The 11568-nt window shown below is 43.7% G+C and overlaps 1 long non-coding RNA gene across 1 annotated transcript in view; it reads right to left on the reverse strand.

The window, feature by feature from the left end:
- Window positions 1-11199, reverse strand: part of LOC137504108 (uncharacterized) — a 216423-nt gene extending 205224 nt beyond the window's left edge. Inside the window, exon 1 of the long non-coding RNA XR_011019421.1 lies at window positions 11022-11199. This is a non-coding gene — a long non-coding RNA (uncharacterized lncRNA). The remainder of the gene's footprint in view (window positions 1-11021) is intronic.
- Window positions 11200-11568: the final 369 nt, after the last annotated feature.

Raw genomic sequence — 11568 nt, forward strand, 5'->3', positions numbered from 1 at the left:
CGGAACTCATTGATCCGGGCAGCGCAGGGCTCTGGCGGGGGCCCTCTTCAGCCGCTGCGTGCGGCCGATCGCCGCAGAGCGGCGGCGATCAAGCTATGCGCGCGGCTAGCAAAGTGCTGGCTGCGCGCACAGCAATTTACAGAATGAAAATCGCCCCACCAGGGGCTGAGATCTCCCCCTGCGCGGCATAGCCCGAGCTCAGCTCGGGCTTACCGCCAGGGAGGTTAATATGAGCACAGGACCAATAGAGAGCTAATACTTTAATTGAGGAAGGGCCCCTCGGGGCCCCTCTGGCCCAAGGGCCCTGATGCAGTCGCAACCTTTGCACCCCCTATTGCTACGCCCCTGCCCCCCAGTATTAGGCAGCCCCAGATAGCCACCCCAGTATAGGTAGTTAGAGGTACCTCCAATGTTCAGCCTCATACACATACTCATCAAACCACATTTGAAATGTCCAAAAAACAACAGATTTCACCATATCAGACAATGGTGTGAAAAAATGTAACCAAACGACAAGAGGAGCGACCGATATAAGGCATTGTGTTGGAGCCATCCAGCGGATCAACACAGATAACTGTTGGGCAGATATCTAGCAGTTGTCTGCATGTGTACAATGTGGTTTAAACATAAATTGGGTGCATGGTCGCTTCCGCTTGGGCGCGCAGAATTTAAATGAGTTGGTAATTTACAGAAAACCTTGTCAGAGAGACTTGTTTGTTTTGGTCACTGGTAAAGTAGTTTCCACAATGTTAGTTGACTGATCGGGGCAACTTTTGCAGAGCGTGTGTACAGACCTTTAGGTAGCCCCTTAATATGGGAAGTCTATATACTACAGGGTGGGCCATTTATATGGATACACCTTAATAAAATGGGAATGGTTGGTGATATTAACTTCCTGTTTGTGGCACATTAGTATATGTGAGGGGGGAAACTTTTCAAAATGGGTGGTGACCATGGTGGGCATTTTGAAGTCGGCCATTTTCAATCCAACTTTTGTTTTTTCAATAGGAAGAGGGTCATGTGACACATCAAACTTATTGGTAATTTCACAAAAAAAAAAATGGTGTTCTTGGTTTTAATGTAACTTTATTCTTTCATGAGTTATTTACAAGTTTCTGACCACTTATACAATGTGTTCAATGTGCTACCCATTGTGTTGGATTATCAATGCAACCCTCTTCTCCCACTCTTCACACACTGATAGCAACACCACAGGAGAAATACTAGCACAGGCTTCCAGTATCCGAAGTTTCAGGTGCTGCACATCTCCTATTTTCACAGCATAGACAATTGCCTTCAGATGACCCCAAAGATAAAAGTCTAAGGGGGTCAGATCGGGAGACCTTGGGGGCCATTCAACTGGCCCACGACGACCAATCCACTTTTCAGGAAACTGTTCATCTAGGAATGCTCGGACCTGACACCCATAATGTGGTGGTGCACCATCTTGCTGGAAAAACTCAGGGAACATGCCAGCTTCAGTGCACAAAGAGGGAAACACATCATCATGTAGCAATTTTGCATATCCAGTGGCCTTGAGGTTTCCATTGATGAAGAATGGCCCCACTATCTTTGTACCCCATATACCACACCATACCATACATTTTTTTTGTTCCAACAGTCAGGGACGGATCTAGACCAAGTTGCCCCAAGTTGCGCCTGGGGCAAGGTCAGGTTTTGGCGCCTAAACTGCCATTCCCCATCCAAATTTTGCCGCCTTTTTAAGAATTCAACAATTTGCGCCTGGGGCAAGAGACCCGCTTGCTCCCCCCTAGATCCGTCCCTGCCAACAGTCTTGGAGGGAACTATCCAATGTGGGTTAGTGTCAGACCGTTGAGATGCTGCAGTTGCTGGAGTTTGTAAGTGTGCCATTTGTGAGTAGCTAATATCCGTCGAAGGGATGTTTGACTAATGCCACTCTCCAGTGACATGCAGCAAGTGCTACACTGTGGGCAGGGCCGGGCCGAGGCATAGGCTGGAGAGGCTCCAGCCTCAGGGCACAGTGTAGGAGGGGGCGCACAGCTCATTCAGCTGTCATTCCTAATTGTGTTTGAAGCAGAAATAAATAAGAAAAGGGGATACATAGCAGTGACTGCAAGCCAGATAACTAGACATTAAGGTGTTGGAGAGGTTGTGGGCCCTGTGGCGCCTCTTAGTCTAACAGCAATCAGTGTGTGACAGCTGAGGGGGGAGGGATGGAGGGGCGCACTTTGGTGTCTCAGCCTTGGGTGCTGGAGGACCTTGTCCCGCCTCTGACTGTGGGCTCTTGCTGAATGAAGCTAGGACAGCCACTGATGTTTCTTCATTAGTGACAGAGTCCATGCCTCCACATTTTGGCAAATCCAACACTAAACCAGTTTCACGAAACTTAGCAAGCAGTTTGCTAACTCTAGCATGGGAGATTGGTGGTCTCGTAGGGTGTCTTGCATTGAAATCTGCTGCGATGACCCAGTTACTGCGTTCACCAGACATCAACACAATTTCTATCCTCTCCTCACATGTTAACCTCGGCGACATGTCAATGGCTGTAAACAAAGATAGACTTGTAAATAACTCATAAAAGAATAAAGTTCTGTTAAAACCAAGCACACCATTGTTTTTCTTGTGAAATTCCCAATACGTTTGATGTGTCACATGACCCTCTTCCTATTGAAAAAACAAAAGTTGGATTCAAAATGGCCAACTTAAAAATGTTCGCCATGGTCACCACCCATCTTGAAAAGTTTTCTCCCTCACATATACTAATGTGCCACAAACAGGAAGTTAATATCACCAACCATTCCCATTTTATTAAGGTGTATCCATATAAATGGCCCACCCTGTATTTATACATACTATGAATATAATGATACTATGCTGTCAAGGAAATAACTATATGTAGACAGTAAGGAAAATGTATAAAGAAAAGCTATAAAGCTGTACAGTCAGCTTATTTCCACTGGGTGCCACACCCTTTTCCAAATCAGACGATGCTGCCATGCTGCTGTGAAGCGGACGTCAAATTTCTATAGCCATGCTATGCATGAGAGTTCACCTACTGAATCTGTTCATAGAATTCAAAATCTTCTGGCCCTCAAACATGGAAGTGGTAAAAATGGCTAAGCATTGGCCATTCAAAACTGGATGTGTGTACGCACCCTTACTAAAGACGTTTTTTTATTTCAAGCATCCAACTGTTAAAAGACATTCTTGTTTTTATATATTTCTATTCACACCATTGAATGTACGACATGAAGACAGTGAGACATAGCTGCTCTTCACTTAATTTCTTCTTTAGTAAAATGTTTCAAAAGAGTGGTGATAGCGGCAACGATAGACTAAACATTTGTGTAACCTTAAAAAAAAAATCTGGTGTAAAATCTCACAGTTAATTGGGTTAACTGGCAGCAAGTCAGTAACATGATGTATATTAATTTAAATGTATTTATGCTAAATGGGAGAAGGCAATGGGATCTGTAGCGCAGATACATAAATGATTTATTATCTGGAAATGAAGTGTTATTTTAACGACTATATACAATTGACAATGTGTATATACAATTTTTGAATGATAATTCTCAAGGCATTTGCTGCACAGTACAATACGATACTGAAATAATGTATTTCCTTGACCTAAAAATATCTAAGAATGCAAATATCCTTCTCACCAGGACAGATTACAAACAAACTTATCAGAATGGGTGTATCTCCAAGATTAAGTGTCACCACCAAGGCTGACTAAATATAATTCTTAATTCAGAAGACAATACTATAGGATTAGCCAAATTTGTAGACTCATAAATGATTATAGGGACCAAGGTATTATTATTATGAATGGATTTATATGGTTATGATCCTAACAACTGGGCTGTTAATATGAGGGATGTGGGAGTTACGAGGAGAAGTGAACTAATGGGAAATGGTGGTGTGAAAGAGAATACACAGCAGACAGAGTATGATGATCTGTTAAATTACAGTGCTTAGTTCAAGGCCTACAAAAAGTGGTTTAAAAAAAAACAAAAATATAAACCTTTAATGCAGTACTGGGACAGGTCCCACCCCACAACCAAAATGTGTGTGTCCTAATGCTCATAATTTGAAACTGCTCAGGTTAAGGCTGGGTTCACACATAAATCTGCACATTTCTGGTCCAGTACTCTCCTGTCTTGTCAGTTTTGCATCAGTTTTCTATCAATTTTACATGACTGCACCGTAAATGTACACCTCTTATTTGTGAACACACCCAAAGAAACGCATACAAAAATGATACAAAACTAAAAGGACCAGACTGGAAATGTACACCTTTTATTTGTGAATACAGCCACAAAACTGGTGCCAACTGTCAAAAACTGACAGGACAGGACTGGACACCCTTTTATGTGTGAGCCAAGCCTTACTGTTTGACTGTTCGGATGACAGACTATCTGTTTTTGCCATATCAGTTGCTTTTCTGCAATTGACAGTCGAGACAGATACAATTTTTTAAACGGCAGGCTGTTTTGTAATTTATCTGTTCAATGGCACACTTATTCCCAGAAATGGCAGTGGGCTTTTAACCATTTCGCCGCCACAAAAGTTTCCCATCCACAACACACTTCCTGTAAGCGTACATAGTACACTTACAGGGCGCATACCTTTTTTTTACTGAGGACATCTTGTGGCCAAATAGTAAAATTACACCAACAATCATTTTTCTTTCATTAAAAGCTTTTTTATATTTAAAATTAACCCCTTCCCTCCCACACACTCCCCACGGTACCCAAAAAATGTTTTGTTTAGTAAAAAAAAATGACATTAAAAAATACAAAAATAGTTACCTTAGGGACTGAACTTTTGTTTTATTTAAATCTTTACACAATCTAGGCCCCTGCATACCTGTAGGATTTGTTGCAAATGTGTCACACCTCCCACAACTTAGATCAACAGGATCTAATAACTTGACCACCCCTAGTGCATCTCAAAACTTTGGGAGCCAGAGCCTTCTGTTATGCTGCCCCTACCCTTTGGAACACCTTGCCACACCCAATCAAGATGGCTCCAGCCCTGGAGTCATTTAAATCAAAACTGAAAAGCCATCTGTTTAGTCTGGCATTTATGATCAAATAACTTTTTCCCCTGTAACACATCATAAACTTTGAGACATGCTTATGTGCTTTATACCCTATGAGAGAAAAGCTCTTTACAAATGATTTGCTGTTGTTGCATCCTAAAAATGCACAAAACTCACCCTTTGCTTCAAGAGTCATTAGCTGCATGAGATGGGAACGTTTGTTATGGATTCTTAGTGCAAAATCAGTGACTGGCAGCAAACTCTGACACTGTTCAAAATATTGTCGAAGTGTTTCATGTGCACAGAAAAACATACATCACATACGCATACAAACAAAGGAATGAAACATAAATAATATACACTATCTTTACAATATATAGAGCTGCACTGAAAGTATTGAGCTCTTCTAAAAAAACAAGTCGAATTTCCCTTTCACCACGGTATCAGCTTTTTATGTTTCATTGTGAAATACAGGTTTTATTATGCATTTACTGCAGCAAGACATAGAAGACTTTAACTAAACTTTAATATCACTACATCAATATGTCAAAAATAACTAATAGATAGCTGAACGTAGCACTGTGAGGAGCAAATGTCTCAATTCCGATTTAAATCATGCGAAAGGAATGGCAAATATGGACAACGCTGCAGAATGCCCGTAGAGGCAGCTCAGCATGGGGCACGGATATGACATGTGTTTGCTGGTACTCTGGCTGTCCTCTGCCAAGCCAGCTGGTATGTTTAAGTATAAAGACCTCCTAAGACAAGAACAAGAAATACAGCAAAGCGGCAAACGATAAGTACTGTGTCTTGGAGGAATAGAGGTGACTGAGATGCTGTATGATTACAATACTGTATCTCATAATACTACTTCAGTCTTGCCAAGTCAAGTGATCATCTGTATTTGGAGTACAGTATTGCCATTCTAAAGCTGCAGATCCCATGTTGATCCCAGTTATCATTACTCTGGGATCTTTATATTGCTGAATCTTATAGTAAAAATAGTGAAGCTCAACAGTACTACAGTATCTAGTGCTTAAATAAATGACACAGTCCTGAAAAGAAGAAAATGGTCGCATGATTATATACAGATAGAGTTTATCTGTACAGTATTGTTGCTTATGTGTACCATGTGTGATTAGTTTGATCAGGAGGTGCATTGGTAATGGTAAGGATCTGATTTGATGAAATAATTTCATGCCTAAAGGTAGCCATACATCTAGCGACTCGGTGGCCGATCGACCATCCGATTCAATATTTATTATCTAATCTGATAAAAATTGGTGCAGCCAAGTGCATGCCTGATTGACAATGCAACCAATTTTGGGCCGTCGTTCAGAGGTAACAACAAGCGACCAATGCGACAACCCCCCCCCCCCCCCCCCCCATGGGGGGCACACTGGTGAGGCAGCGGATGCCTGCTACTCATGTCCACTTTTTTGGTGCTGGAAAGTGGTAATAAGGAGTATTCGGGTGTTCCAAATTCACTATGCCGAATATGAACACCACCACTAATAATTACCGGTTTTCTACTATCTGGAATTGGGGATAGTAGAATATCGGCAACATTACTGATATTCTACTTTTGGAATTACCGAGCACCTTTTTTTTAAATACACGCTCTCTACAACCTACCTAAGATTTTGTTTTAGACACTATTGATACATCCCTTACTGTGTAATCACATATGCTGTGTGTGCCTAAGGCTGGTACTGCATGTTACTAAAGAGATGGCACAATATTACACAGTGCATTGCTCTGAATCCTGGCAGCAGCAGCAGGGAAATCATTTCAATGTCACTTCAGCAATATTTTTGGCAATCCCATGAATTACCCGAGACTTAATAGCCACAACTGAGCAGGCTCAATAAAGACTTCCTCGGTACAATTAACCAAAAATAAATATTGTATAAACAAAAGTGAAATAGGAGTTGATGGGCTGGTTTTTAAAATCATTAAGATAAAAAAAAAAGTAACAGGATCAAAGCTTTCATGCTGCTCAGATATTCCTGGATGGTAATCAATGCTCTGGGCTGGAATCCTGGTCCAGTGACAGGTGCAAAGCACAGCGTCCAGAGTGTTAAACAGATTGAATCATTGGTATGTGGGCTGAATCCCTGCAGCATGATGATATAGGACAGCTAAAAATAGCCAGTGTCATGCTTGCTATCTATGAAATGAGATCATAGTAGTTCCTTCTGAGTTACACACTTTATTGATCTTAAGTTGTTTCACCTTTGTCCCTTTTTCCCTACATGACCACACAAAATAGCAGATGTCGTGCTTAAAATCGACTATTAAGATGCTGAGACTGCATCCCTCACTGTAATATATGTAAGCTGCAAGCAATGCCCATCTAGACACAGATTTGTATATACTGCCCATCCTGGTGTGAAAAGATTAAGCAATAAAGTCTGTATGCAGAATAATGTAAGCTCACACGGGGTACAGTGACGTGCCCAAGGGAGTCATACATTTTACTCATCCAATGGCTGTCCAATTTATAAGAGCAATTTGTGTTTCCTGCGGGGGTTTGGCAATAGAATTCTGGGTCTTCTGCAAACAGAAAATAACTCAGGTTTTAATTTTACACTGATGGACCACGTCAACATATGCAGAATAAAAGCACAAATGTTTCAATGCTCATGAGTGCTGCCTTTCTCGTTATTTTACCAATGGAGATTAGCATACAGCAATAAATTCTTATTATGGCTGAAAAAAAATCACACCACCAGGGATGCAAATGCCGTTTGGAATTAGGCAAATCCAATGTACTTCCTGCCAAATTGTATTGGCCCAACAATTTGCACCTTGTTGGCCATCTCTGTTCATCACTTACCACACAAGTCCAACCAACTGAAATTGAGCCTCACCTAATTTCATTACAATGAGTCAGACATACAAATGATTATTTTATACCCATGCCAAACTGTGCATAGAGAATTGAAACTTACAGCACAGATACAGCCTAAATTTACTTAAAGTGAAGCTTAAAATGGCACTATGGCGAAAAATTGTAAAATTAAAAATATGTGCAAACACATACAAATAAGAAGTACATTTCTTCCAGAATAAAATGAGCTATACATTATGTTTCTCCTATGCTGCTGTCACTTACAGTAGGTAGTAGAAATCTGACAGAAGCGACAGGTTTTGGACTACTCCATCTCTTCATAGGGGATTCTCAGGGATTTATTTATTTTCAAAAGCACTTAGTGAATGGCAGTTGCTCTGTACAACTACCAAAAAACTGTGTAGCAAGCAGGGAAAGGTGGCCAGCATCATTGTTTAAATCCTTTTACGCAGTGGCGTAGCTACAAACCTCTGGGCCCCGATGCGGACTTTAGAACTGGGCCCCCCACCTCTAAACCCTGCCCCTGAGCATAGGCCACACCCCCAGGCCACCCCCTACCCCCATAAAGTGTTCCTCTTATGGCCTACCCCCCTGCTCCCTAAGGGCGCCTCTTCCAAGGAGCCCCTGGGCTGGGCAATACCCTCTCCCCCAACAACATCCCCCCCTTCCCCAGAAAGCATGCCTTTAAAAAAAAACACACACACACTGATGCACATGCACACACACACTCTGGCAGACAAGTACACACACTATGGATACACACTCTGGCACACGGATTCACTCTGGCAAACATACACACAAACACACACACATTGCGGATACACACTCTGGCAAACATACACACACACTTTGGATACACTCTTCCATGCAGATACACATACTGGCACACACACACACACACACACACACACACACACACACACACACACACACACACACGCTCTGATACATACATACTCACACTGTACACAGTTACACACACTGTCACCCACTTCCCTCCCCCCACCTCGAAGCAAAGAAGAAGCAAATACTTTACCCCATCAGCCAGCCTTTGAACTCTAAGGAATTGCAGGCAACGTGGTGGGCGCCAAGCACGTCTTCCATACACTTACTCTGGATATTTCCGCAGCTCACTCGAGGACGATGGGAGGAGCCAGGCCAGCCAGAGATCAGTGAAGGGCCAACTGGAGCCTAGAGGGGGGCGGTGCAGGAGGACAAGAGTGTGTGACTGACATCATGATGAGACTCACTAAGGCAGCTGTGGAGGAGACCTGGAGAGGAGTGTGATTGTGACTGATAATCACAATCACACTGAAGCAGCTGCTGCCGTTTGAAAAAAGCAACAAAGGAGATTAGGGAGGAGGAGTCTGGAGACAGTGAGTGACGTGACTGCCATGGGTGTCCACAAATTTTTTTCCAGGGGGGGGGGGGGGGGGCAATAAAAGACAAGTGAAACTTGCGGCACGCAATAGGTGGGCATGGCCATGGACCACTATGTGGGTGTGGGGGTGTGGGTGGAGCCAAATTTACATGAACTTAGCAATGTTGGGACATTAGACTAGGGCTATGGTAAGAATTAGAATGTGAGCATCAGTGACATGACTATGTACTCTGTAAAGTGCTGCAGAAGATGTCAGTGCTATATAAACACATAATAATAATATGGTTGGGCATTAGACAATAATTATGGTTGGATTAGATTGTGGGCTCCTCTGAGGACAGTCAGTGACATGACTATGTACTCTGTAAAGTGCTGCAGAAGATGTCAGTGCTATATAAATACATAATATGGTCCGACATTAGACTATGATAAGATTAGATCGTGAGCCCCTCTGAGGACAGTCAATGACATGACTATGTACTCTTTAACGAGCTGCAAAAGAGGTCAGAGCTATATAAATACATTATAACTCTAGCAGCCCAAGAAACTCAAAGTACAGGTCCAATGCAACTGTAAGGAAACCAGAGACAAGTAATTGGGCCTTCCCTGGGCCTTCCTCCAGCCCCATGGGCACAATTCGTTCCCACAACGCCATCCTCAGTCTTCTCCTGTTCAGCTGATTCCTGCATTGCTAAAGAGATGCATAAAGAGCGCACTTCCTATTGCGTAGTCTGGCTGAACTAACAGGACCCCAAACCATAGCTGAAGAAGACTGAGGACGGCGGCGTGGGAGTGATCCGTGCCCATGGGGCTGGAGGAAGTCCCATGTATGTATAAATTTTTTAATTGCTTGTTTCTGGTACATTTTAAAGGAAACCGGTAATTGCTTTTCAATAAAAAAAAAAGAAAGAAAAGTTTCACTTCCATGGGGCTTCTTTCAGCCCCTGCAGACCTCCTGTGCCCACGCCGTTACCATACGATCCTCCAGTTCCCCGCTGCTGCTCAGTTTCGACTGAGCCTGTCGCTAGCCACTGTGGGACCTTGGCCGTGCGCGTCCTTGTTCACGCTCCTGTCACCGGGACTCGGGAACGTTCTGTGCAGCTGCAGTACAAGGTTTTCACAGGATGCTCCCGTGACAGGAGCGCAAACGAGGATGCACCTGGCCAGGGCTGTGCAGGTAATGTCAACTTGCAAGTCGGCAAAAGTTAAATTGTGGCGGGGGACCGCAGGATCGTTCCATGACAGCGCGGGCACAGGGCAGCTGCTGAGAGCTGACAGAAGCCCCAGGTTAGTGAAACTTTTTTTTTTTAAGTCATTACAGGTTTTCTTTAAGAGACAATATATGCTCAAAACGTTGAAAGTGCTCCCAAATTCACTGAAGAACAATAAATAAAACTCTCCATAGGTAAAAAAACTTCTTAAAAGATAAACTGCTAATTTTTCCAATACTCACAAACAAATGCCAGCGGATTACACAATTCAGTGTCAGTGACATCTCCCTCCAACTACATCTAGCTACAGCCAATTCTCATCCTTACTAGCACCCACCTTTACCACTACAAGTAAAGTTTCTCTCATCCCCACAGCCAGATCCTAGATCTCTCACCTGTCCCACACAGCTAGATCCCTCTGCACACAGAGATGTCCATCTCCCCCTCCCAGGCTACACATAAACTTATGCCAGCTCTCCCCTTCCCCCCACATCCAGACACTTGCCTGACTCTGAGAAGCCATCACCCACACAGGCTGAATCTCACCTCCCCTCAGTCTCCTGTCCTGTCCAGAATCCTGGAAGTCACAGCCTGACCTTACTCTCATCCATCACCAGCAGCCTCCGTTATTTGTCTCAGGGAGGAAGAAGTGTCCAGAGATCAATCAATCCTATGAAGGGGGAGATAAGAGCGCTGGACCTGCAGCTGGCTGCTGCACACATCTCCAGTCTTCTGGTCTTGTCAGGACAGGATCTCCTGTCAGCTCCTCTCCCTCTCAGCTGTTTCCCGCCGAGCCATGCATTGCAGAGAGACGTCAGGTCAGCGTGTGCACGCCTGACACGTCTGACGTCTTTATTATTACCATTAAGAGGGGCCGGGCTAGAGCGGACAGAGAAACAACAGTGTGGCCAACAGTAAGTTAAAAAAAGTGGCTGCCTGTGCCTGCACTGCTAGCTGTCACCTCAGCACACACGCACAGGAGGGGGGGAACCGACCACCCGGGCCCCCCCATCAAGGCTTCAGGAGCCGGGCCCAGTCGCACGCGCGACTGCTGCGACCTCAGGCCCTACGCCCATGCTTTTAGGGAATATAT

The sequence above is a fragment of the Hyperolius riggenbachi genome, chromosome 4, assembly GCF_040937935.1.
Source record: "Hyperolius riggenbachi isolate aHypRig1 chromosome 4, aHypRig1.pri, whole genome shotgun sequence".
Taxonomy (NCBI): Eukaryota; Metazoa; Chordata; class Amphibia; order Anura; family Hyperoliidae; genus Hyperolius; species Hyperolius riggenbachi.